Source organism: Pteropus alecto, unplaced genomic scaffold, assembly GCF_000325575.1.
Source record: "Pteropus alecto unplaced genomic scaffold, ASM32557v1 scaffold21, whole genome shotgun sequence".
NCBI classification, from domain to species: Eukaryota; Metazoa; Chordata; class Mammalia; order Chiroptera; family Pteropodidae; genus Pteropus; species Pteropus alecto.
Genome location: NW_006436282.1, coordinates 16406683 through 16430339, shown reverse-complemented (window position 1 = coordinate 16430339; position 23657 = coordinate 16406683). Strand labels below are relative to the sequence as shown.

The following is a 23657-nucleotide window of genomic DNA, read 5'->3' as shown; positions in this document are numbered from 1 at the left end:
GCTTGGCATGTTTGAAAAGATCAGTTGTTGCTTTAGAAGTCTTTCCCTTTCTAGTATAAATCTAGAATGACTTCCTGTCTTCCAGGTTGAAGGTCCATTTTTCTTCTGATTAATTGCATTTGGGCTTGAGAGGGAAATGGTAGGTGAAGTTGACAAGATCAAAAACGGGGGGACTATATGTATGAGCTGGTTCAGATGTGCTCAGGTTCTAGCTGTTACACAAAATAATGTGTGTGTTTGGAAGAAGAGTGGAAGAGTAAGGAGGGAAGATAGACTTAAAAAAAGAAGCCCATGGAAAGTAAATTGGGGAATTGTATTTGACTAAGGAATAGTGAGAAGAGTTTTTATTACAATTTTGCAAAAACGTAAATTTTTTTTCCTCCTGGAATTTGATAAGATTTTGATAAATTCTTGTGTCTTGAATTACCGGGAAGTAAATCCTCCTGACCAAGAAATTAAAATATCAATTAGTTTCTCTTCTGTGGTTATGGTTAACATCACTTCGAAAGGCTTATTTTCTTCTGAGAGGGCCATAAATTCTAACGACTCAGAGACTAAGAGATCTTCACCGATCACTACTGCCTAGCCCTTGCCGCAGATCTTACAGTCAATCATCTCGACCTGGGCGCTCCGACCACGCCCACCTAAATCGCCCTTCCTCCCACCTCATGGATCCGCCCCCGGACTAGGAGACAAAGAGCCTCATTGGTGGAGAAGTTGTTCTGGTCCCGCCCAGGAGGACGGCGATAGGCCGAACTGGCGTGGGGCGGTGGTGGTTGGCTGTCTGAGGATGGGTCCCTAGTGGTGCCTGTCAGAGTGGCTGGCGGCAGTGGCGGCTCTTGGAGCTGGGTTGTCAGTCAGTGAGCGGAGGGGGAAGATGGCTCGCCAGGACCCGTTTTACTAAGAAGAAGGGGGGGGCAGGGGGTGCTGCTACTCGAGAGAAGGCAGAGCAACCGCCGTCGCTGACGCTGCGGGCCAGACAAGTCGAGGTTCTGGAGGTGGAGCTTGGGGAGCCGCTCTGGTGAGTCCAGCCGAGCGACCCACGGCGGGCCCCCAAGGCGGCCGGCGACCGATAACTTTTTTTGTCAGGGAGGAGCCGGGGCGAGGCGGCGGCTGCGAGGGGACAGAGACTTTGTCCTCCAAGCGGTGACTTCGTTGGGGGTAACGGCTCCCGCGCGAGGCTTCGGGGCTGGGCGCGAGCCGGCCCCGGGCGCTGGAGGCGTCAGGGGGCTGGGTGAGTGAGCTGCTGCCGGCCGCTGCTCGCTCCAAAGTTGGGCGCAGCCCTCCTGCAGCTGCCTGGGCGGCGGCAGCTTTGTGCGCGCGGACTCGGGTCTTTCTTCTTGTGGGCGAGGAGCGGTCCAGACTCCGGGCGTGACCCAGGTGCCGCCTCCTCTGCCGGACCGGCCGCCCCTCTGCGGCGTCGGCCTGGGGTGGGAGCCCCTCATCTCCCACGCCGCTGCGGCTGATGCTCGGGCCTGACCTCTCTCACCCCTCCCTCCCTCTCTCTCTCACTCCAGCAAGGCTACCGCTATCCGTCCAGTCTAGTGGCCAAAATAAATGGTCACTGTCGACCGCCCACGTCTTTGAAAACAGCGTTCCCTTCGGTCTTTGGTTCCCCGCAGGACGGAGAGATTCAGAAAGCAGCTACGATTCCTTCCTTAATTATTACTCCTATTTTTTTTTTTTATGAGTTATTCCTCTCCCGAGGCTGGTTTTAACACACCCGGAATCGTCAGGATTTTGTCTGAAAACTGTTGCATTTAAAGACCCCAAATTTGCATGCTTCAGCAAAACTGAGTATCCGCCCTTCAGTGGGCACATGTGTGCTTCGTACACACAGAGTTTAGACGTTCTTTAAAGGTTTTAATTTTGCCCTCGTGGTTTCGACTGCACAGAATGGGTTCTCTGATGGAAAACACTATACCACACGCCCGGGAGCCGCTCCTCTCTTCAGGTAGGGGGAGTTTGTTCTGCTGGTGCTACTACTACTTATCTCAGAGACCATACTGCAGGCGGTAGGGCCAAGCTGTTCTTTTGCATATTATTTGTCCTTTGAGTCACATGTAGTTTTTGCCACCTCTTTGGTTCTTGTAACACTTTACAGTTTGAGATTTTCAGTCCTTAAAAGCTTATCTGCATAAAAGCCATAAGGATCGGTATAACCTTGAGTCAATGTGATAGTTCTGTGAGACTTGTTTTCCTTAAGAACATTCACCTAACATCCACACTCTGTACCCACTCCCGTCCCAATTTCTAATCATTTTTTTTTCTTCTTTAAGTTAATACGTTTTAAGGTTTGCGAGATGACTATTAGTCCAAAGCACCATATTTTTAAAGTGCAGGGAAAGGTAAGAAAGAAAAAAATGTCTTTAAGATCTGCTTGGTGAATAGTAGCTTCAGAGCCAATTATTCAAATAATTCATTTAAACAAAGTGACAAGGGGAAAACTATCACATATTTAGAAAACAAATTCTGGATTTGGCTTAGTTTATCCTTTTTTGGTTTACTATGATTATTACCATACAGGGATTGTAAACCCTCTTAGTTATCAGCACCTGGATTTCGTTATCCACATGAGGCATTGGCTGGGTCAGTATGTTATTCCTGCTATGCTTCCTTTCTTTGTTGTATTTCTAATTTTTGAAATCTGCTTTTGGTTGTATTTTTCAGAGTGGTGTCATTTTGACAGAATTTAAAAATATCTTGTAGCCAACTGTTTTATTCAGGATCCTGTTGCCTATAATTTATTTCACAATGAATATTAAGAAATCTTTAAATAATGTTAGAATCAAGACCACTTTTTAAAATTTATATTTTGTAAATAATTGAAATGTCAAACAAATTTATTTTGTACTGCTCCAGGCTGAATAGGTAGTAGAAATAGAGAAATGAATGTCAGATCTCTCGTCATCAAGGAATTTACTGTTTAATGTACAAGACAGGTAAGTAAAGTAATAATTATAATACCTGTGATAAATATGATTAGAGATATGCCTATGTAGTAAGGAAACAAGGTAGGAGGTGGCTAACTCAGCTTGGATGTAGGTAGAGTCAGGAGAGCTTTGAGGTATGATATAATTTTGCCAAGTGCAGGAGGTAAGTGAATAACTTTTCAAGAGGAGAATATAATTAGTGAGAAGGCAAGGAGGCATGAGAAACTATGGCAGTTTAGAGAAGTCATTGTCAATGACAACTCCAAAGTCAATAACATTGACATTGACATGACTTGAATGCAAGAACTAGGTAGGGAAATGTTGGAAGATGACAATAGTGAGTGTGGTCGAGGGCCAGACCAGGCATTGTATCCTTGGCTATGGTGAATTGGATTCAAGGTGATGAATAAGAAGCCATTTAATGGAGCTGTGTCTTAGACCCTCACTCTGGCAAAATGAGGTAGAATCTGATAGGTCTTGTCACCTTCGGGAACAAAGAAGGAGGAATCAGGATGCTGATGAATTGACTTGGTTCCACTGATTGGAAATGAGGAACATTCTATTTTGGATTTTTTGAGTTTGAGGAAGCTGTGGAGCATTCAGGTGAATATGTAAATGTGTGGATCTACAGATGTGGAGTTTATAAAGAAAATCAGGATTAGAAGGAAGCTTGAGGGTTAACTGAAGCTTATTGATTTGGTTATGTTGAAGTGACTCAGGGAAATCCTTAGGCTTGATAAAAGAAGCAGCTAGAGAACAGACTCTGATATAAAGCAGAAATAGATAGAATAGTGTGGTAGAGATACAAGAGTATTTTAGTATTTAGTAAGGTATTTGGTATTAATATTTAGTAAGACCATCAGGAGAGACTGGAGAGATTTTCAAATTGAGGGGAATTGGGTCAACAATTTTGAATGTTGTAAAGAGGTGACAAGTAAGGAGAAGACTCCAGGGACTAGCGAATTTGTCAGGAGCTCATAGATGTCTTTAATAAGTACAGTTTTAATCTATGAGAAAGGAGGCAAGAGTATACAATGCAGTAAAGACAACCTCTTCAACAAATGGTGTTGGGAAAACTGGACAGATACATGCAAAAAAGTGAAACTGGACCACCTTCTTAAACCATATACAAGAATAAACTATAAATGAATTAAAGACTTAAATGTAAGACCCGAAAGCATAAAACTTCTAGAAGGAAATACAGGCAGTAAACTCTCTGATATTGCTATTAGTAATTTTTTTCGCTTCAAACAAGGGAAACAAAAGAGAAAATAAACAAATGAGACTATATCAAACTAAAAAGTTTTTGCACAGCAAAGGAAACCATCAACAAAACGAAAAGACAACCTACTTAATGGGAGAAGATATTTGCCTACGATACATCTGACAAGGAGTTAATATCTAAAATTTATAAAGAACTCATACAACTCAGCACTAAAAAACAAGCAATCCAATTTAAAAAATGGGCAGAAGACCTGAATAGGTATTTCTCCAAAGAAGAAATACAGATGGCCAATAGACATATGAAAAGATGCTCAAGGTCACTCATCAGAGAAATGCAAATTAAAACCACAATGAAATATCATCTCGCACTTGTCAGATTGGCTATCATCAATAAATCAAAAAACAAAATGTTGATGAAGATGTGGAGAAAAAGGAACCCTCGTACACTGTTGGTGGGATTGCAAATTGGTATAGCCACAATGAAAAACAATTTGGAGGTTCCTTAAAAAATTAAAAATAGAACTACCTTTTAACCCAGCAATTGCACTTCTGGGTATTTATCTAAAGAAAACCAAAACAATAGTTCATAAAGATCTATGCACCCCTGTGTTCATGGCAGCACTATTTACAATAGTTAAGATATAGAAGTAACCTAAGTGCCTATCAATAGATAATTGGATAAAGAAGTTATGGTACATATATACAATGGAATATTACTCAGCTATTAAAAAAGTGAAATGTTACCATTTGCAATGACATGGAGGTGAGTGAAATAAGACAGAGAAAGATAAATACCATATGATTTCACTTATATGTGGAATCTAAGTAACAAAAGAAATGAACAAAGAAAAAAGACTTACAGAGAACAAACTGGTGATTGCCAGAGGGGAGTGGGGTTGGGGACCTGGGTGAAAAGGTGAAAGGATGAAGTACAAATTAGTAGTTACAAAACAGTCATAGGGATTTAGAATTTAGCATAGGGGATATAGTCAATATAATTATAATGGTTGTGTGTAGTGCCAGATGGATGCTAGAATAGTCTGGGCGATCACATCATGTGTTGTATAAATGTCTAACTTTTTAAGATAAAAAATACAGTTTTAGCTGAGTGGTGGTTCAAAAACCAGTCTTCAGAAGATTGAGAAGGAATGGGCTATGATAAAGTAGATGTGCTTGAGTGAGACATGTCAAGAAAACTGAAGTAAGGAAGGGAGAGAGGAGAGAATGATAGCTATAGAATAGTGGTTCTCAAGCTTAGCTGCACATTTACAATCATATAGGGAGCTTTTAAGAATCCCAATTTCCAGGGGGAAACCACATACTAATTTGTGAGGTGAGGTGGGACCCAGACATCAGTATTTATTTCAACAGCTTTATTGAAGTATAATTGGCATATAATAAGCTATACATATTTCAAGTGTGGAGTTTGACATATGTTTACAGTCATAAAACCATCACCACAATCAAAATAATGGATATGTTCATCACCTCTGAAAGTTTTCTCTTGTCCCTTTGTAATCTCTCCCTTTCATTCCCTGGAAATTACTGACCCTACTTTCTGTTACTATTGATTAGTTGCATAGGTATTTAAAGTTCTCTGGATAATTCCACTGTGCAGGCATGTTGAAAACTACTACAGAGGGTTACAGATTGAAGGAATAAAGAATGTTATGTTTTTTTCTTTAAGTGCATAAGGAAAGTGAGAAGTAAGATATTTAAGAAAGATGAGATATTTGTTGGAACTAAGTCCCTGAGACAACAGAAGTGTTTGAAATTTGGAACTTTGACCAATAAGAAAGGAAGACAATTCTGAAAGCAATATCTCTAACAAAAAAATATGTTAAAGATAGTGTATTTCCTTGTTATCAGCATCAAAGTTGTCATATAGTATCAAGATTGGTTCTCTGAAGTACTAAAAAAATTAGCATTTTAATATTATGAAAATAGATGCCCTTTAGAAAACTCCTTAAATGGAGCCTGAGACCCCTGGCACTACCATGTGATGCCAGGAGGGGAGCAGATGAAATTAACAGTTTGATTATCGCTCGTTGTTGAGAGTCAGAGAACTGCCAGACTCTTTTTGGCCCTTTCAGAGTTAGGCTGCATATTTGCACTGAGGAAAGAGAACATTTAACATTTGAAAATCTGTTTACAGCATCTTTGCTCAGAAGAAATCCTGCTTGCTTGCCCTTTGGGTCTATGCCTTTAAAATACCTTGGGGGAGAAAATCATTCCTCTGTCTCCCGAATGAGACAGAGAAGAGTTGTGATTAGAAGTGGTCAGAAGCCCACACTTATACTGAGAGAGATAATACCTTTATTCCCTATATCCACTCTTTAGAAAAAAATGGCTCAGAATTTGGATGTAGGTTAAAGCTGAGTCCCACTGATTCTGAGGTCCAGAGCTTGTTCCTCACTCTTGATCCTTACCTTTGGCAGGAGTCAGAATGGCTAATATCTAAGTATTTTTTGACAGTGTACTTGATCATAAATAAAGGTGGAATGAAAACTTGTCATCTGATTGTTTCCTAAAGTCTGAAAATTCATTGTGATTAAAGTATCAAAGTATGTTCTGACCTAGAGAGGGTAGGCTCCCTAAATTTGAGACAGCCTAAATAGAGTGGGAATATCAATGTTGGCATGATTTGGGATACTATTGTTACTATAGTCACAGCAATATTATAATGTATTTTCTTGCTTATTAATATAATAATAATTGTAGGAAAATTGGAAAATTTAAGAAAGCATAAATGATAAGTAACATTTATAATGCCTCCACCCAGAGATGATTATTATTAATACTTTAGTGAATATTCTTATTGGTTTTTAAATAGGTATTTACTTTTTTTTTTTTTTTAAATAAAGAGAAACCATATCGGATGTAAGGTTGTTTTTTTTGGTACATGCTTATTTTCACTTGATTGAATAAATGCTTACTTGAGTCAATAAAATATTCTTTTGCAACATAACATCATTTTAAATGTGTGGCTAATACTTCAGCAAGTGGATTTACCACCATTTAACCACCATTTCAATTGTTGAACATTTAAGCTTTTTCCAGTAATTTTGAGTGAATAGTGTAGCAGTTACTTTCTTGATTAATTATTGCCCATGTCTTTATTTCCTTAAGCTAAATCCTGAAGTCAAAAGTTATGCATATTTAAATTATTTTTAATAGATATTAATAAATGCCTTCCAGAAAGGTTTAATTAATATTCTTTTTATTGTGTTTGAGAATCCCAGCAACCTCTCCGTATTGAGCACTAGCAATTAAAAAACTGCCATTTTGATATGAAAAGTTGTATTTTCTATAAATTTTATTTTGTTGATTCTAGTGACATTAAATATTTGTATTTCTTTTGTGAATTATCTATTAGCGTCCTTTGTTTATTTAGTGGAGATTTTTAGAAGCTGAGTTATGAGAGTGTATAAAACTATTAGACCTTTGTCAAATTACATTGCAAATAATTTCTCCAGTTTGTCATTTGCATCCTAATTTTGTTTGTGGTGTGGGTTTTTCTCTTTAAACAGATTTTTAACATTTTTAGTGTAGTCAAATCTATCAAATTTTTCTTTTATGATATCTGCTTGGTTAGGAAAGCCTTCTTGCATTCCCAAATTATATAACTACTCACTTCTGTTTCCTTATATTACTTTCACAGTTTTAAAAAACATTTACATCTTTATTTGGGATGTAATTTAATGTAGAGTGGCAAGTCTATTATTTTAATACTTTTTATTGAACAATTGTCTTTCCTCAGAAGTTTTAAATCATATATATATATGATTTTTTCTAAGTTTTTTATTCTGCTTTATTGGGCTCTTAATTTTTTTCTCCAGTAATTTTTAGCAGTCCTAATTATTGTAACTTTTAATAACTATTAATGTACCTTATTACATGATTGTGTGAATTCCTGTTATCTTTTTGAAACATTTTCAGCATTTCTCATATATTCCTTTTTCCAGATAACCTTTAATTCAGTTTACTAAGATTCCAATAGAACCCCATTGGAATTTCTAAAGTAAATTTTTAGAGATAGTCTTAATAGCTTTATAATGTTTTCATCATTTCTTCAAGTCATCTTTTACGTTGTTTTCTTCATGTGGTTCTTTCTATTTTTAAAGTTAATATTTGGTATTTTAAGATTTATTATTGCTATTGTGAATAGAATCTTTTTTCATCATATTTTAAAGAGGATTACATCTTCCTGATGGAACATAGAAAAGTTGGTGATTTGTGTATACTGTTTTCTAACTGGTCATCTTATGAAACTCTTAATTCTAATAGTTTTTATTGGATTTTTTAATAAGGCAGTTATAGCATTTGTAAATGATGATAATTTTGTCTTCTTGCAATATTTAATTCTTTTTTTAAATTACATTGGTTAGAACGTCTAGAATAATGTTAAATTATAGTAGTGAATAGTGAGCATTTTTGGCTTGTTTCTTGTTTGAATGCGAATGGCTTTAGATTTTTGCAGTTGTGTATTCTTTTTGACAATTTTTTAAATCATGTTAAGGAAATAGTTTTCTATTTCTTTTTTTTTTCGGAATTGAGGTTAAATTGGAAAAAATTATGTACCTCATAATATACATTGAGATGATCATATGGTTTTTCTTCTTTTATCTGTTGGTTGATGAATTATATTACATTTCCCAGTAGATTTCTCCAAAAATTGCTCTCTTCAGGATGAAGGCAACTTCATAATAGCATACCTCTTTAAAGTAATGCTAGATTTGATTACTATGTAAGATTGATCTCTAGTGTTCTTTTTGTATTACTTCTTTCAGATTTTGGTTTCCGAACATGCTAGCTTTATAAAATAAAGAGCGAAAAGGTAGAGGAGAGAGAGGAAGGGAGGGAGAGAGAGAAGCTTTCCATCTTTCTATGCGCTCTGGCAATTAATCTCTTTCTTGAAGGTCTGAAATAGTTTAGCTATTAAAAATGTCTAGGTCCTTTTGGATTAAATACAGTTTGAGATTTTAATATGTGCTATTTTCTAATTACGTTTCATACTTAATTTCATTTAATCTGTACATATCTTTATGAGATAAGTATTATTATACTTATTCTAAAGATAAAACTGGGACTCCAAGAAGTTAAGATACTTGTTTAAGATCAACAACTAGTTAGTGGTAGAAAGAATTTATAAACTCCATTTTATCTGATGCCATAACTCATGTTTTTTAATCAGTGCCCTAAATTTTTCCTAATCAGGACTATTCCCTTATTCTCTAACACAAAGAAGTAAATTTAATCATTTTATTTGAATGTCTTATTGTTTTCCTCTTTGCTCAATTAGTTTCAGTTTTTGGTAACCCTATCATAATTATTACTGGTCTGTTCTATGTTGATAGCATATCTTCTGCTATATTAACAAATACAGCTCAGTATGGTTATGATAGAAGATCCCAGAATGGGAATGAGATGATATTTATATAATGCACTTTATATAATTCACATTTTAATTTATTGGGTGTTCAACATCAGTTTACACTCCTGAATCCTGTTTGTGCCTTGTAAAGAATGTTAAGTGGAACACATATAAGGGATGAAGGAGTTTGGGAAACAGTATTTTTCCATTGTAGTTTAAATATTTGTCATTGTTGAGGCTTGCATCAGGGTAGCCTTTTAGTAGTAAATGTTAAGTGATATTTCTTTGGTGTGTGTTTTCTTGAACAAAGAGTCTTTTGATGAGCTGGTGAACATTAGTTGCTTTCTCATATAATGTATAAGGATTCATTCAGTCATTTGCACTCGACTTAATGAAAACATTGTATGTGAGTCCTTAAACTGTACTATGAAAATTATTTGAGGTTTTAGCTATTAGAAGATTTACATTTACTCTTTTACAGAGTGACTTACAGGCTTGGAAATTTAGGAGAATAATGTGAAGTCTTAAAAGTGCTTAATTTGGGCAAGCAGTTGTGAGCTTTATTTTTATCTTTTTGAGCTCTTTTTTTTTTTTTATCTCTTTAAATATAAATAACATTTAATTAATTTAGTTAGGGTATTGGTTCCGATTAACATACACATACTGTTTTCCCCACCTCCACCCATGGGGGGCATAAAAAGTTGCCAGTCTGACCTCTTTAAACTTGCTAGACATATGCCCTTTCGACATCAATTTCAAGGTTCCTGCTAATTTGTAAATCCATAGATATTACTATGGCAAACAGAGTGACAACATAGTCTCCAAAGGAGTACACACTTTAGTAGTTTATAAGAGAGAGACTATTTGGTAAAATTATTAAACTTCATGTGGATCCTAATAAGGGAATAGAGAAGAAAGTAGAAGTATTTTAGAAATGGATGGTAGGGAGAAGCATCTACTAAGTAGGGAAGGTAGAAATGTACAAATCAAATAGACTGTTAGAGAAGTACGGAAAAGCAGAAGAATGATTACTTGGGTGGTAGAACCAGAATATTGAAGTCCGTAAAGTCATCTTAGTACTGTTTCAGAAAGGAAGACACTTATGGCAAGGTTAAAGAGAAAAAATGAATACTGAGACAGAACCAATAGATTTGTCATTTATAAGGTCATGGAGCATATATGATGAGAACCAATATATACTATAAAGGGAGTTAAGGAGTAAATTTGTGGTGAAATAATTGGAGGCAGTGGGAGTAGATTAGGATACTAAACCCGAAAGTTAATCAGTGAAAAATAAGTAAGGATGGAAGTGACTGGAGGGCATTAGAATCTAATAAAGGCTCCCTCCCTTCCTCACTACTGTAAGATCCTGAAATGCATTCTCAATCGTCCAGTTGATAAATATTTTGTTAGTGAAAATTAGAGCTGTCATTATTAAGCATCTTTGGTATACCAGTGCTTTATTCGTATTATTTTAATTCCTAAAACATTCCTGTAATGTGGATGTTAGCACCTACTTTTCACAGTTGAAGAAACTGAGACTTAGAAAATTTAAGTAATTTGCTGGAACATTGGCATGACTTTTCTGGACCTTTTCATCAGGCCATGTTGTTTCTTCTCTTTATGGAGCTGTGTTAAAACACCGGGATGCGGGTAGGGTAGGGTTGTAAAAGGAATATAAGGTATGATTCTTCTCCTTGTAGAAAAGAGTAGAAGAGAAATTTTAGTTACGCTTGCTACACTTTGTATTAACTGTATTTTCTATTCAAAATTTTATAAAGGGATCCCTTCTGATAAGCTCCCCTACCATTCGTATATTTAATTTCTAACAATTAGTTTTGTTTGGAGATGAGATGTTTTATCCGTGATAATGATAGACTGAGGAGAAAGGAAGGACAGGCCAAAAAATACAGTATCAAGAGAAGTAAGAGTAAAATTTGTTCTTTCCACTATGAGAACTTCAAATATATAATTTTAGGTAGTACCTCAGAAAGGTCAGCTTCTTCATGGAAATCATATTGAGCTGGAGCTGGTAATCAGGAGAGATATTTCATGATATTTCATGTCTCCAGATTATAAAGCTCCAGAGTTTATTGTAACATAACATGATTTATTGAATTTGATTTCATCAATCAGGAATTAATTATTGGTGAAAGAGTCCTAACAGATGTTTAGTTTTCTACTATAAACCCTTTCTCCAGAAACAGTGCATAATAGAAAAAAATATGCTTAAAATACTTTAGAGATTGAACATTCTTAAATGACTTTCAAGTACTTTGGGAGGAACTAAGATAGAAATTTTTGCCGTACTAATTTTAGTTTCATATTCAGCTGCAAAGCAAGGTTTAGGTTGCATTTTGTTATATTACTATAAGACAATATTATGGAAAACTTTATTTAAAAATATTTTTATAATTTGGTCTTGGCTAAAACAAATTGACTGTTACCACAATTTATATGAATCAATATGATCATACTGAACTATTTATTTCTGCTTTGGTTAGTATAATTTTCTAAACCAAGAAAAACAACTGTATTAATAGATCTTCCGTTGGAGAAGAACCCAAGTAGAATTTTGTAGTATAGTCAAAATCTGTTGCTTTTTTCAGAGAGGAAAAATAATATTCCTTCTCCTTTTTTAAGTTCTTCTGGCTAGATTAATAATCAGATTGACACAAAACAGATTAACAGGAGGAAATAGCTAAGTTTATTATATATATACATATGGGCTTCCTGAAGAATGGCTTATATGCTATCTTGAGCTAAGGAGAAGGATGAAGGGAGTTGTGGATTGGACTTCAAAGGGAAGGAAGGCAGTTCACATGGAGATGGAAAAGAAAATGTTTGGTAAATAAATGTTTGCTGGGCCATCTTTAACAATAGGACACAGAGAAGACTTCGATCAAACAGACTTTGCTAGGTTCATCCTCGTCTTCACACTTAGTTTATGTTAAACTAGTTATCTATGATGATACCTCCCTTCCTAGAGCAGATCCTCTATCTGAATTCTTGTAGGTAGTTAAGTCAAAGTTTTTTCCTGGGTCTCTGTTTCTTAAAAATAACCAGCTTAATCACTATCTCAAAAGGCATATTTTAGGGTGGCAAACTCTGCTTCCCCTCACTTTTATTATTATGGCTCTATTAATACACTTTACCACTATTAACTGTGTTTACTTGCATTTTCTCATTGCACCCTCTCTTTGCCCCCACCATATTCTAATTGAACATCTGAGCCTCTATTACCAGAGTCATTAAAGATTGAGTCTCTTTTCAATTTACGAAAGAGTAGTGACTCACCCTAAGACATCAACCCAACCCATAAGTCAGTTGGAATTTGGTTCTCTTAACATTTCTCTCTTCCTTCGTCTCCCACATTAGAGCAGGGAAAATTGTCACTTAGAATGCAAACAGTGTGGGAAAGAGAAAAATTCCCCCTTCTCTCCTCTGGTTCTTTTGGCTGGTTGAATAATCAAAATGACGTGAGACAGATTAATAAGAAAATATAAAATTTAACTTCATTTGCAAGGGAATCCCACATACATGAGACAGTCAGAGATCCCACATACATGAGAGGTTCAGAGACAGAAAGAGAAAATGAGGTCTGTATGGCATTCTGAGCTAAGGATGAAATATATTCGCTTATACCCTGATCTTCCATGATTTGTTTTAAAACAAATTGAAGAACAATGACTTCTGTTATATTTTAGGTTTACTTGTCTCTCCTTAATAGACTGAATCCCTCAAGTCAGGGACTATGTCGTGTTCACTTTTGTAAACCTAGCATCTAGGACATAGACATTTGATAATTTATGAAAAAATGGATGATATTTAAGCACCTCTTGGGAGAAGGAAAGAGAGTCAGATTAGTTGCTGCAATCCTGGTTTATTGCAATTTCGATGGTGTTAATGGACTGAATTGTGTCCCTACCCTGCAATTTATATGTTCAAGTCCTAATCCCCAGTATCTCAGAATGTATCTATATTTGGAGATAGTCTTTACACAGATAATTAAGTGAAAACGGGGTAAGTAGGATGGGCCTAATCCAAGTTGACTGGTGTTCTTATAAGAAGAGGAAATTTGGACAGGACTTGTATAGATGGAAGGAAGGTGATGGGAAGACGCAGGGAAAAGGTGGCTCTAAGCAAAGGAGAAAAGCCTAGGACAGATCCTTTCCTTACGGCTCTCTGCAGGAGCCAACCCTGCTGACATCTTGATTTTGAAACTCCAGCATCCAGAACTGAGAGAAAATAAATTGGTCGTTTAAGCCACCCAGTCTGTGGTACTTTTTACAGTAACAACTAATACAAGTGACTTGTATTCTTGATGTAGCAAAATCCCAAGTATCTTTAATTTGCCTGTCCCCAAAGAATAGTTTGCCAAGCTCAGTGCCAAAACCTTAAAAACTTTTTACCTCCCCTCAGGCAAGACATGGGAGAAAGAAATTTGGCTGGCTTAATGGAGAAATTAATATTCATCTCTTTCTACTCCCCCCCACACTGTACAGTCAATGGCAAGCTGCTGGCTAATTCTTTAGTTCAATTGAATTTATTTGGTTTGGCAAAGAGCAAGTGTTTATGGGGTATTTGTGTTCTTAATTGTTGAAGAGGCTCTGCCAGCAGACCTAGTTGCTCTTTCAAAGTAGAAATGGAAGAGGAAGATTGAATAAAATACTTTTTAATATGATATTAATTTGAACTAATTGCTTGTGCATAATCTTAGCAACATTACTTTGCCCGTGTTGTAATCTACAGGAGCAGAGCAAAGTGTCTTTTGGCTCATGCCTATTGCTTTGATAGTTGCCATACCTCTGATCTGCTACCAGTCATACTTAGTTGCCACAGCCATTTTCAGCATTTTTTCATTACATGCTTTAGCTATAAGCTAAATACATATGTAATTTTTACCATTTATTTCTTCCTTTCATTTTAAAACTGGGTCATATATCAAATAGTACTTTATTTAGTCAACTCTTTTATAGTGTTTTCAGGTACTTTTATAGTGTTTTTGAGATACCGAAAGAGAACAAATGTGAACATATATAAAAATAGAACACTTATTCTTTCATCGTTTGAAAGCAGTTTACCAGCATTCTGAGAATAGGGTAAACTAACTAACAAACCAAATAAAGATCTCAGTCCTATAGTTAAAAAAAATTGTGTTTGCCATAAAACAAAACAAAACAATGTAAACCTCCAGCTTATAGGCAAAAAAGAATTTTAATCTAATGTTTGAAATGTGAAATATGATATTCCAACCAAATGGCAAAATTCTTATAGGTAAGATTAAGTTGGAGATTAACACTGAGGTAGAAAAATAAAATATTTAGCTGTCAGATGGGACAGTTATTATAATTAACATGATTGTCTAGAAAATTCAAGCAAACAGACCAAAGAATTATTGAAGTCTGAATAGTAATTCAGTAAGATTGATAGAAATGAAATAATCAGAATACATGAGAAAATGATCGCTTTCTTAACTGCTTGAAATAAGCAGTTATAAAGAACAAATTATAAAGTTTAAAAAAAGAGAAGAGCTTCTAATAGCAACATAATAAACTAAGCCCTATCAGATAACAAAATGCACTTGTAGCAGAGACTGCTGTTCAGTCACAAATATGTTTTTCGCTTCTTTCTTAGGAATAGAACCCAAATTTTTAACTATGTGTCACCTGCAAAAGATGATTTTGCTTAGCCTCCTGTAATGCTGTGTATGGCCATTAATAATAAACTCTGGCCAATGAATGAGCTATAAGTGTAAATTTATGAAAAGCTCTCCTTTGAAGGAAGGGTGAAGGCATTCTCTTTCCTCCTTATCATCTTTCCTGGAATGTGGACCAGATGGCTACAGTAGCCATCTTGAAATGCGATGTAGCCTTGAGGATGGAAACCACTTTGCTAGGATAGTGAAGCAAATAGATAGCTGCCACCATACTAGCCCTGGACTGCCAACCTGTTCTCATTCATTTTTAATGAGAAGGAAATAAACTTTATCTTGTTTAAGTCATCATTACTTTGAACTTTGCAATAAGGTACACTTAAAGCACTTAAATTATAGTGATTAAAATAGCGTGGTACAGATGCAGGAATAATAAAAAAGATCATTGAAATAGAATAGAGAGTCCAGAAATAGACCCAAGTACATGACCATTTAGTATATAATAATAAAGGTACCAATTCTTACCAGTGGAAAATGATTCAATAAATGATGTTGGTATACTTGATTATTCATTTGAGGAGAATAAGTTAGATTTATACTGTATGTGTATAAAAAAAAAGCCGGAAGAATTAAAAATCTATCACATTAAAAGAAATATAATAACTCTAGAAAGAAACACTGGAGAAAAATTCTATGAAACAAAACTTAGTATTAATAAAAGAAAAGATTGTCAGACTTAATTACATAAAAATTTAAAACTACTGCACAGTGAGAAGTACTAGCAACTAAACTAAAAGACAGATTAAAAAACTGGAAAAATATTTGCAACATTTAAAAAAGATAGTATGTGATAAGCTCATTGAATACATTTAAAAGTAGAATAACAGTAGGCAAAGATTGTGAATAGGCAATTCACGGAATAAGAAATGAAATAATCAAACATTTGAAGAGATTTTCAACAAAACGTAAATGGGAGCTTGCAATGTGGCTTTTCTGGCCCATAAAATTGGCAGTAATTAAGAAGATTAATCATATCTACAGTCAATTAGGTTATAGGAAAATGGGTACTTTCATCTACTCTTAGTTGAGGTATAACATGATATAATCGTTTTGGAGGACAATATAATAGTATTTATTGAAATTTCAATTACAAGTAAACTTTGACCCAGCAATGCTGTTTCTGTGAGTCTATCCTATAGAAAAGTTCTTGTGAAAATACAAGGAAGTTTGACACAGCGTTGTTCAAATAGCAGAAATTAGGAACAACCAATTTTAAAGGGCTGGAAAATTTTCAATCGGGAAACACCTATAACTTAATATATTTAGCTAAAATTGTTGTATTCAGAAGATTTTTGTTTTTTAATAAAGACTAATTTCTCTGCATGTGTTCTATGGTGTTTTAGGTCTCTGCTGCTGTGTAATAAATTACCCCAAAATTCAGTGGCCTGAAAAATAACGAAGATTTATTATTCTCATGATTTTATGGGTTGACTGGGTTCAGCTGGGCAGTTCTGTCTTTGGATAGCTAAAATCACTTGTGCAACTGCATTCATAGGGGCGCTTGGCTGAGCCTGAAATTCCAAAGATGGCCTCTCATCCTCAAAGGTCTTTCTTCATGTGGCTTTTCATCCAGATGTCTGTCTCTGAGCTTTTATAGTGTGGGGGAGGAAGAAACTTTTCTCTATTCTCCCAGATCAAAACTATTTATAATTTGAATTTTGGGAAGTTTGTCAAAATATATCAAAAGGTTTGGACATTTGATTAAATAGGATCGTAAGTCACAACACTTAGTTCTTACTCTTGAGGATATTTGAATTTCTTAAATAATTAAGGACTTGATTAAGAAAATATAAAACACAGAACATTATTTTGATAAAACACTGAATCTTTGCTTTCTAGACAGAAAACTTTTTCACAAAACTTATCAGTAGCAGACCAATCGTCCAAGAAAACTTTGTTCTTTTAACAGATAAAAGAATATTTAGTACACAATTGATATTAAAGTTTAAAGAACTTCTAATAAATCCATGCAGTCTTATTCAGCTTGATCACACATAAAATTTCCTTTCTAAAAATTCCTTTTTCATAAAATTTCTACAATTTTTTTGTGCCCCTTTTAGTTTGTCTCATGTTCTCTTTCTCATTCAGAAATAATCAGGACAGAACTACTTCATTTCCCTTAATGAAAACAAATCTCCTTATCTTATACCTTGTTTTTAAAAGCCATATCCTATTTTTCTTGTATACACAGTTGTTTTCCCTGTTATTAATCTTTGCAGCTTTAATTACATATATTAGAATTCTTAACTTTTAAAAACCTTAATTTCTAGTAAAAACTGGGAAGTAAGCAATTGTGAAGTGTTATAACAGTATTCTTTAGATTGAAAAATTTATGAACTTATTTCGTAATTTCTAGAAATGTATATTTCCTCAAAACAAAAAAAATTTAATGTGGCATAGGACATGCTTACTAATAGACCCAAATATCTTTAGTTCTTCTATAATCAGAAGCAAAAAATAGATAAACCTATGTTCAGTAATTAATGTTTTATTATTTTATTTGGAAATGATCTAGACTTTCAGTGACTTTAACTTACCATTTGGCTTAACAAAATTCTAAGGTTTCAAGTTATCAAAAAAGATTAAAGAAACTATTTTTAAGTACACATACAATTTAATTATTGCTAAAGAGTTCATCTAAAGAAAAACCTTTTTATCCTATTTACATTTATTTAATTTACTTGCTCTTAACAATTATGTTTAGATTACTTATGAAAATTTCATCATACTGTTATTTTTCTTGCTGACAGATTTTGCAAGTTAATATGAATTTATCCAGATAGGATAAAGTTATTTATCTGCATTATATTCAATGTTGATAACTCTAAAGACATGTCTATTTTAATTAAACTAACAAACTTAAACTAGCTTTTAAGTTTACATTAAAGATTTTCTTACATCACGTGAACATAAAAAAATATTTGGGTTAGTTTCTATCTTTATGTAATTTTAGAATGTCTAATCCTTATAAGCATTTGCCTTCAAATAATTAATTTTAATTTATTAAATTAATTTTAACAATATTATCTGAAGGTAGAAAAGTATCTCAAATTTACAATACATATAGGCACCCAGACTGACTCAGAAACCTTTTAGCCATGATACTGGTACAATAATAATGCAAAACTCACTAGTTTATAAAAGAACAGTTGGATCCAAACTATTTCTGACAGATAGAATAAATTAAGATTACCTGCCTAGATGGCTAAAGTTTTTTCTTATTCATATTTATGGAGACGAGTCTTTTGGAAGCTATGGCTAGATTTTGGGCAAGGATGCTTCTGTATGTAGCCTTTTGTACTTAAAAACTTCTTTACCTTTTTTTTTCAGTCATAAGAATTGAGAATGGTAAAAGGTAGGTGGGCTTTGAACCATTTCTAGAGCTGCATTTCTGGTTTTGCAAAGGTTTGTAAGATAAGAACAGTTTCTCAATTTCTCAAATGATATCATAGGTTGACCTACCCATACAGTGACTTCATCCCTAATTCACTTACTTTAGCTTAGGAGAGGATGTTGTTTTAAAAAATATTTCCAGGCTCTTGAATCTTCAGCTTTTAATTTTGCCAAATTTCCGATCAAAAAGTTATTAAATCTTTTCAAATATCTTGTCAGGTTTCAGCTGTGACAAACAGTAAATATTTCTGGCAGTATTAAACAATTCCATGGACTCAAGAGGGTACAAAGGTCATACCTTCTAGATCATTCCCTTTGATAGCCAAAAGAAAGAACTGACAGCCTTCATATTCTCAGCAGACAGGGGAGTGCTTCCCAGAGAGACACAGTGTCTATTTCCACAATACAATCAGATAAAAGAGTTTCAATTGCTTCACATAAACGTATTCAAAATATACCAACTCACCTATTAACTTTTACCTTAACTCCATCAACTCTTACATTCTTAACTATAGCCTCTAATAGGACTTTATCTACATGTGTTGGTTTTACAAGCCTGGGTAGAAGACTTGTTCTCTTCCAGACATAATATCCATTCTCATAAAACATTCAGGTAAAGTTGATATAACTCTTTTTACCATACAGCCTGATTAAAAATTTCAGTTTTCATAATCTTATAAATGCTTACATTTATATATATTTTTAATCTAATTGTAGCCTGAGTCAGGGCTTCACCAATGGGTTTTGGTGCCCACAGTCCATGGAATTCCCTTATCAAAGAGTTCTGGAAATTTCTCTTTGTTCCACCCCTATCAATATTAAAAAAATTGGATCTCATTTAGTTTATTTGATTTGGAAGCCCTCGCTTTTAAGTGCACTTTTAAATGATCTAATCTATTTGAAACATTACTTACAATAGCCATTGTAATTTTAGGTTATAATTTCCTTGAGGGCTGGCAGCTGTTTGGTAGGACTCTAGCCATCAATGGACTTTAGCCCACATTTCTGTCTGGCCATACTTTGGAGCTTACAACCTGGCAGTTCCCAAGCTGAGTTCTTAAGATATAAATTTTTAGGTTGTTTTTTAGTAATATTTACTATTTTTTTTCTTCTTAAGTCCAGGACAATTGTACTTCCAGTATCCCAATTTTTTCTTCTTTTACAATATCTGCAAATTTCTGTAGGCAAATAGGAAGGGGTCTGAGTGGACTTTGATTTTTGTTCTAATTTGTCCCTGCATCTTATTAAGAGAATTTTAATGACTAGCCATTATAACAATATGAGAGCTGTCTAAAAATTTTTCATTCTTTTTAATTTAGAAAAATTTCCAAAGGATCTATTACCTGACCTTGATGAGTAGGATCTTAATAGTGACTCAGACCAATACTCTGGATGCAAGAGGCATCCCCCAAGGAGAGTGCAAAAAGATGCAACCCTCACAAGATAAAGTTAACTCCCAGAGTTAGAAAGAGCTATTCCCAGAAACAGGGAATCTTGTACCGTACTCCCCACCACTTTGAAGGGAGTGTTTATACTCCCTAAGCTCAAATCCACAGCCTACTTGACTGCCTGACAGATGCATATACATCCTCCAACTGGCAGAAAACAAGAATGAGAGGCCTCGTTTTTACCATCTCTGGGAGGAAATGGATAGACACAGAAAACTCCCTTGAGAGCTTGGTATGGCTGGACAGAAAGCAAGGTGCACCCTCTAGATAGTGGAGCCCAGAGAGAAAATATTCTCACTGGTCATAAGGCCAAGCTCTCTGAACATATAATAAGACAAAAGGAGAGACACTAGACGCAGAGAAAGAAATAGAATTAACAAAACCTATAAGTACTCATACCAAATAATCAAATGTTGCTAAGCCCAATAAATTAGTTTCACAAATGTTTTTTCCCGCTAATCTAAATTTAGAAAAGGAAAAAAAGGACACTCTTCTACCACTGGCCTCTGCCAGTAGAGATTTGGGAGTCTGATTTGGCAAGAATTCTTACCTTTATGGGCATGCTAGAGGTCCCAGGATCTTTCTGCTGCAGCAGCTTCAGGGTGAGCAGTGCCTGGCCAATGAGGTATCTTAATAGCATATGTTCAAAGCTCCAGCTGTGCGGGAGGAAGAAACTTTCCTCTACCCTCCTAATATGTTCTTTTGGCTGAGACAGTTTAACAACAATAACAAAATAACCAAATTTAATTATATATGCATGAGAATCTCACATGCATGAGAGAGTCACAGACTCTATATGCATGAGAGGTTCAGGGACAGAAAGTTAAAATGAGGTATATAAATCTGTCATTCTGAACTAAGGATAAGGCAAGGTGCCTTGGGGCTTCAAAGAGTCATTACAGGACAATAAGAAGACCAGATGTTCAATAATTAGTTTGTCCTGCTGTATATATATATTTAAAAAGTTTATCTCCGATAATTCTTATTATAGGCAAGGTCCCTAATTCAAATTCTTCTGGATAGTTCAAGAGATGGGAGGGGGCTGAAATTTCTATTGAGCCCTCAGAGTCTCAAGTACCTGTAGCTCAAAATAATCTGCATACCACAGAGGCACATCTTGGTGTGAGTTGTTCTGCACCCCTACAATAGCATGGTGGCTACCTTCTAAGAGGCAGTATTTCAAGAAGACATGTCGCAGGTGCAAAGCTCTTATTAAGCTTCTGCTGGCATCATGCTTGCTAAAGTCCTCTGGCCCAAACAGGTCATATTGCCAAGCTCAGTGTGGGAATAGACTACACAAACATGTAAGTAATAGGAGGGGTTGTTTGTTGAAGGACATAAATATTATAGTAACAGTTTACTACACATAAAAAAGAAAGTTTCAGGATATATTGGGTAGAAAAAGATCAAGTCTCAGTGGAGTATGATTTCTTTCCGTTTGATTTTTTTGGTAAAAAATCAGAACAAACTGTCATGTATCAGTTTGAATGCAGAAGGAGTTAGAAGGATCCAACTGTGTTTTGTTAAACTAAGATATTAAAGAAGTGTGTAAAAATGTGAAACAAAGCCATTCTTGTCAATAATTTTTTTTTGTTTAAGAATATTTATTATAAAGACTATCCTTTCCCCTACTGAATTCAAGTGTCACTTTTTTTTTTAAAGAAAAAATTCCTATAACATCTATATCTGTAGATTAACATGTTTGCGTTAAATATTTAAATATGAAATAACATTATACAGGGTCTCTTTTGTCATAAACCTGGTGACCATATATGTGTAGATCTGTTTCTAGCCACTCTATTCTGTTCTATTGTTTTTTTTTTTTTTTTCTGACCCTTATAATAACACCACACTGGTTTAATTACTGTGGTTTTTTTTGGTAAGCTTTATAGTAAACCTTGATATTTAGAAGTCCAAGTCCTCCAGCTCTTGTTTTTTAACATTGCTTTGACCATTCTTGATCCTTTGCATATCTCTCTTGATTCCTTCTAACTTTTTAATAATTGGTTTTAATTTTAACTAGAGAGTTATTTTGAATATTTATAAAAATTTTACCTCCCCAATTCTCTGAACTTGATTGTAGCATGGTTCTATTTGTAATAACTTTCCTTCCTAATTTACTATATAAGCAATGGATACATGTAAAAGAAAAGTCATATGCATTTATATTTACTTCATTTTGTTTCACAAATATTTATAATATAATAGGGTAAAAACAAGCAGATCCAGGAAAATAGAAAATAAGTGGAAGAGTGTACTATAAAACAATAGAAAAGAGTAGTTCAGGCCTGTTATTTTTTGGACAATTAGGGCAGAAACTTTGACTCTCATTTTATTTAATCAAAGCAAAGAGAATCAGTTATGAGGTTCACAGTATCCCTAATGCAAAAGCAAACCAATTACTCTAAAGGAGTTTTTTCCTGATACTGAATTTGAAGATGTGAATTTTTTTCCCTTCTGTTAGATTTAAAAGGGATTATAACGTGATCTAGCAGTGTTTTCAGTAACATTTTGAACATATTTCCAAAGTGCAGTTTATCTGAATGCAGAACTCTATGAAATCAGTAATATGCTACAAATACGTGGTTTTCTGATAGTCTGATTTGATCCAAGGATAAAATTTATAATAAAAAATAAATGGGCTATTTTTATTTTAAAAATAAAATGCATATCTCTCAAGTGATTCTTCATGAATATATTTTAAGAATGTATAACTCTTTGTGAATATATATATGTATATATATTTTTAACCATATTTTTCATGGGAATTAGGCAACAGAAACTTTAGAATGTATTCTTTGGCAGGAACCTTGTGTTGCCAGTTAAGGCATATCTACATACTTTGATAGCTGAGTGGAGGCTATACAAGTTGATATTCTTCAATAATAATATTGCATAATAATAATGCTTTGTTGCCAGGTACTGTAATAAGTTTTTTTATTTGCATTTTTTCATTGAATCCTACTTCACAGATAAGAAAAGTAAAGCAAATAACTTGCCCAAGGTTATATTTCAAGTAAATAACAGAATCAGGATTCAGTTTCTGGCAATTCTGCTTCAGTTTCTACTACTTGATAATGCTGATGAAAATTAAGAAGCCTAATGTGGGATTTGCTCCTGAATTAGGAGGTTCGGAAGATAGAGCTAAGGTTTTCCCTCAAGAAACAGTTTCTAAGTCTACTCTCATAGATGGATGAGTACAGAAAACTGCATTGTTCTTTGACAAGTTTTACTTGAGATAAATTTGTTTTGCATTCCTTTAGCTTCCTTTTTTCTTATTTATACCTAAGTAATTTCAATCTTCTGAGAAACTGTTGTTGAATATGGTCATTGTCATGGATATTATCACTTTTACTTTTGTTTTATAAATGTTAAGCTTTCAGGGAATGAAGTGGCTCGCCTAGATAGATAGTTATTCTTGTAAAGAATTGAAATATAAGCAAATTACTTTAATGCCTTCTGTAAAGTCAGTTTTAGATGCATGTCTTTTTATAGTTTTACAGTTTAAAAATATTTTCTGCAATTTTCTTAAGATGCATGATCTATTTGAAATTATATGACTGAAACTG

General features: G+C 34.6%; 1 protein-coding gene across 4 annotated transcripts in view; it reads left to right on the top strand.

Annotated features, from left to right (window-relative positions):
* Nucleotides 1-850: 850 nt before the first annotated feature.
* Nucleotides 851-23657, top strand: part of FAM126A (family with sequence similarity 126 member A) — a 68976-nt gene continuing 46169 nt past the window's right edge. Inside the window, exon 1 of one of the 4 annotated variants that reach the window (XM_006911985.3) lies at nucleotides 851-1021. The gene's annotated coding sequence lies outside the window, so the exon portion shown is untranslated. Of the gene's footprint in view, nucleotides 1022-1101; nucleotides 1235-1377; nucleotides 1955-23657 lie in introns of those variants that run through there. The other 3 variants (XM_006911986.3, XM_015589484.2, XM_015589485.2) reach the window with 3 other exon arrangements.